Genomic DNA, 4,971 nt, shown 5'->3' with positions numbered 1-4,971 from the left:
CTTTCCCTTTATTGTCAAACTTACTGAGTCCCCAGTCATGCACCTTCCACATCCTCTCTGTCCATTCCTCCCCAACCATTGCAATTTAATTTCTACCTCCAACACTACCTTGGGGCCACCAACAATTTACTGAAGGACACTGTCATTTAATGGCCCCTTCCACATCAGCTTTCCTTGTCATCCTCTCCATGATACTGTCCAATAGTCATTCCCTCTACTATTTTTCCTGCTTTTCCCCCTCTTCTTTCACTTACTCTTTACTTTCACGCCTTCTGAATGTAGATCTTCAACTACATTTTCTCTTTGGTTCTCTAATTCTCTTCTCATCTCTCCTTAAATTCTCTCTCTCTCTCTCTCTCTCTCTCTCTCTCGTCTTCTGATTCAACCTCAGAAATACTCTTCCCATTTCTTCTTCTGCTATTCAAACCCTCTGCCATCAGTGGAGATCAAGACCTTATTTCCTTCTCCCTAAAGGAAAATTCATTCATCAACTTGTTACTCTACAGTGCTGCGTCAACCTAACTTTCTGGCATTGTCTACATATTACTCTCATAAAGACACCTACTCTAAATTTTTTAAAAATCTGGTTTAATCTTCCAAAAATCCTCCTTTGCTTTTCATCTTTACATGTTTGTCAATGCTGTTCCACCTACCTTACATCCCCTTTCCTCCTCCTCTAAGTCTTACCCATATTAAATGCTAATTCCTCCTTGAAGCTTTGCCTAATTTCCACCATTGAAATTCCAGCACTTCCTTCATTAAATATCTCCTTACTTTGTTCTTACCTCACTCACTTGCATTCTGCCTCATAAAGGAATCAAAGGGATCACTTGCACAAATATTTCAGGATAATTCTGCTTTCAGTTATTCTGTCCTCGGGATCCTTTGACCTATATATGATACATCAGCACCCAAACAACGTCCTCGAGACTGTGTTTTATGACTGACATCTGTTGAGGATCCTCCACAAATACACCTTTCTTACTGGTAATAGCACTTCTCTCTAACCTGAGGAACAATCTCTACCCTACTTTATGCATTCTTTGGGGTTGTTAAAGTGTCTTTCCCAGCCAAGAAGTGGGCACATTAAAACATTTATCCCAGTATAACTTGAATCGTATTCAAAGTAACACGAGGAAAACAAAAGATTATATATTATTTAGCCCATTCGTGTCTACTGAAAAGACTGAATTTAGTTCCTTCTGCAAAAATCCTTAGTGCTAAGTTCTTATTCTTTCCAAAGTTTTTTTCTTTGATTCTGAGTTGGCCCATCTTTACCAATACATTCCTTTTTTGTTTAATTCATCCAGAATTTTGTCTGTCACTTGAAACCCAAGAAGTCTGACTAATACTCTATTGTACCTCAAGTGCCAAAAATTCCATTATAGCATGCATTTAAATTGGGGTCACTCAATTCTTTCTGTTACTGGACTTATGTCCCTCCTATTCTAGAGTTTTGGAAGATATTTTACTCATCTTGTTATCTTCAGTTGCAACTAGGTCAATCTTGGTGTGGGGTAAACATTCCTTAAGTGTTAAGAATTTAATGGACTTGAATGACTTTCCACTCAGAGGCAGATCAGACAATAACTCTGGGGGAGGCAAGAGTTATAAATTAGAGTCAGTGGTGACCTGAAACTGGGATAGAGGCTAATGCTGCAGCCATCAGGCATAAGAATCAGCAGGTACACTCGGAAAACTGGCAGGCACCTGCCACTAGACCCACTCCCATTGGAACAGGACACAGGCCAGGGAATCTGATGCAGTTGCAATGCTGACAGAGGTAGCTCTGTCTGTCTCACAAGTACTGTTTCTAAGGGACGTGAGTGTGACTGTTCACTGATCAGGCAGTAGTGAAGCTAAAGGAATGGGCCATCTCAGCTGGCAGATGGGGCGCACTGACCAGAGGTTAGAGATTGTTCAGAAGCCCAGTAGTTGATGAGTAAAAGTATGATTCAGGGACTGATACTAAGGCATTGGGAAGGAGGTTGGTAAAGGCAAGACAAGGGTTGGCATGAAAGAGGAATGGAGAAGCCAAATGTACTAGTAGCAAGATTACACTGCTGAGCAAAGGGATGCTGGTCAACCAGAGAGGTTCACTAAAAAGGCAATTTCTGCCTGAAGTCTGTCTTAATCTTGGAAGTGTGGGTAGGGCTGGACCTGCAGGGCAAGAAAAGAGGGAGCTCTTTCACCAGGGATCCACCAAGATGGGCCCAAGTTCACACTAAGACCATGAGGAAGATGGCCTCAGTCATCATCAAGAAGTACTACATGCACCTGGGCACTGACTTCCACACCAAGTGTGTGTGTGTGAGGAGATCACCATTATCCCCAGCAACAAGCTCTGTAACAAGATAGCGGGCTACAGCACATCTGGGGAAGGGGATTCAGAGAGGCCTTGTGAGAGGTATATCCATCAAACTGCAGGAAAAGGAGAGGGGAGAGGGGAGAGGGGAGACGGGAGAGGGGAAAGGGGAGAGGGAAGAGGGGAGAGAGGAGAGGAGAAAGGAGAGAGGAGAGAGGAGAGGAGAATTATGTTCCTAAGGTCTCAGCCCTGCATCAGATCTCTGAAGTTGAACCTGACACTCAGGTAATGCTAAAGCTCTTGGACTTTGGCAGTCGGTCCAACCTGCAGGTCACTCATCCTAAAGTTGGGATGCATTTCAAAACACCATATGGAGCTATTTGAATCTTCCTGCTGTGCTGTAATATTTTCAATACACCATAGACCGAAATAAAAGGGGGTTAGGAGACAGAAGCTGGGATCAAGACTGGGTCGGCCACATGAAAGCTTCTGTACAGTAGTAGTCTTGCTTCCTGAGGCCAATAGTTTGAACAGATCTGTGAATAATGTTGTGAACTTATTCTGTATTTTAAGATGTTTAGTGAGGACATTATAGACTAATATCAATTGTTACTGCAGTAAAAATGTCTGCTGAGAATAAAAGATTTCTAAGACCCACATAAATGACACATATACAAGCTTCATAAACTACTTTTTTATTTTATATGTTTTGAAGCTATGTTGTTAGGTAGAGACCAGTTTATAATTACTGTATCTGCCTGGTATATTTTTTCCTTTTATCAATAGGTCATGACCTTCCTTCATCTCATAATTATTTTTGCCTTAGAATTCTTTTCTATCTAGTTGCTACGGCACTTTTGCTTCATGGCTCTTTGGTGTAATTTATTCTGTTGCTATACTTTCATCTGGTCCGTATACTCATATTTTAAACTAGAGGCCCGGTGCACATGTGGTTTTAGAGCTGGGTTCTCTATTCTGTTCCATTGTTCTGTGTATCTGTTTCTCTGACAATACCATGCTGTTTTGATTATCCTAGTTCTGTAGTATATTTTGAAGTCAGGTAGGCAATGCCTCTGGCATTGTTTTTTTTTTTCTTAGGGATTGCTTTGGCTATTCTGGGTCTTTTGTGGTTCCATATAAATATGATGATTTCTTATTCTATTTTTTTAAATGATATTGGGATTTTGATGGGGATTGCATTAAATCTGTATATTGCTTTGGGTAAAATGGCCATTTTAATTATGTTGATTCTTCCAATCCATGAACACGGGATATTTTCCCATTTTCGACAAAGGAGAAATAACCTAACTTTACACTTAGGAACTAGAAAAAAAACTGGATTGCAATTTGTCCCCATGTACAAAAATTAATTCAAAATGAATCAAAGACTTAAATATAAGACCTTAAACTATAAGTCACATAAAAGATATAGGTACCAAGCTTATACATTGATCTTTTGTATTCTTCTTTTAGCCTCCTTTTCATTTATTTCTGCTCTGATCTTTGTTATTTCCTTTCTTATACTAATTTGGGGCTTTTCTTCTTGTTGTTTTTTTTCTAGTTCCTAAGTGTAAAGTTAGGTTATTTGAGATTTTTCTTATTTCTTGAGATAAGCCTGTAAATGTTATGAAATTCCCTCTTAGGACTGTTTTCACTATAGATTTCGAGTTGTTGTGTTGTTTCAAGGTATCTCTTTCTTATTTTCTCTTGATCTCATTGTTAACACATTTATTGTTTAGTAACATGTTAGTTGGCCTTTGTGTGTTTGTGTGTTTTTCAGTTTATTTCTTGTGACTGATTTCTAGTTTTATACCATTATGGTCAGAAAGATGCTTAATATAATTTCAATCTTCTTAAATTTATTGAGACTTGTTTTGTGTCCTAACATGTGGTCTTTCCTAGACAATGTTCCATGTGAACTTGAAAATAATGTATATTCTGTTGCTTTGGGGTAAAATGCTATGAAAATATTGATTAAATCCATCTGCTCTAGTGTAACATTTACAGCCATTGTTGCCTTGTTGATGTTTTGTCTGGAAGATCTATCCATTAATGTCAATGAGGTGTTAAACTTCCCTATTATGATTTTACTAGGGGCCCTCACAGCCCCGGCTGTGTGACTGCTGGCTGCCATCTTTGTTGGCAGTTAATTTGCATATCTTACTGATTAGTCAATAGGAAGCGTAGAGGAGGTATGGTTAATTACCATGTTTCTCTTTTATTAGATAGGAGGATTACTGTCAATCTTTCCCATTATGCCCATTAAGATTTTCTCGTAGGTGCTCCTAAGTTGAATGTATAAATGTTTACACAAGTTATATCCTCTTGTTGGTTTGATCCCTTTATCATTATGTAGTGTCCTTCTTTGTATCTTATTATAACCTTTGTTTTAAAGTGTATTTTGTCTGATATAAGTATTGCTACCCCAGCTTTTTTAATTTCTATTTGCATGAAATATCTCTTCCCACCTTTTACTTTCAGTCTGTGTGTATCTTTTGTTCTGAGGTGGGTCCATTATAGACAGCATGTCTGTATATGGGTCCTTTTTTCTTATCCATTCAGCTTTCTTATGTATTTTATTTGGCACATTCAATCTATTTACATCTAAAGTGATTATTGATAGGTATATATTTATTACCATGTTACTTTACAATTATCCCCCTGCT

The 4,971-nt window shown here is 38.5% G+C and overlaps 1 pseudogene; it reads left to right on the top strand.

The window, feature by feature from the left end:
- The window catches only part of LOC102775395, an 8,430-nt pseudogene extending 5,741 nt beyond the window's left edge, over window positions 1-2,689 (top strand).
- Window positions 2,690-4,971: the final 2,282 nt, after the last annotated feature.

This window comes from Myotis davidii, unplaced genomic scaffold (assembly GCF_000327345.1).
Source record: "Myotis davidii unplaced genomic scaffold, ASM32734v1 scaffold8, whole genome shotgun sequence".
NCBI lineage: Eukaryota > Metazoa > Chordata > Mammalia > Chiroptera > Vespertilionidae > Myotis > Myotis davidii.
Note: the sequence above shows the minus strand (reverse complement) of the source record. Positions and strands in the feature narration are given on the sequence as shown.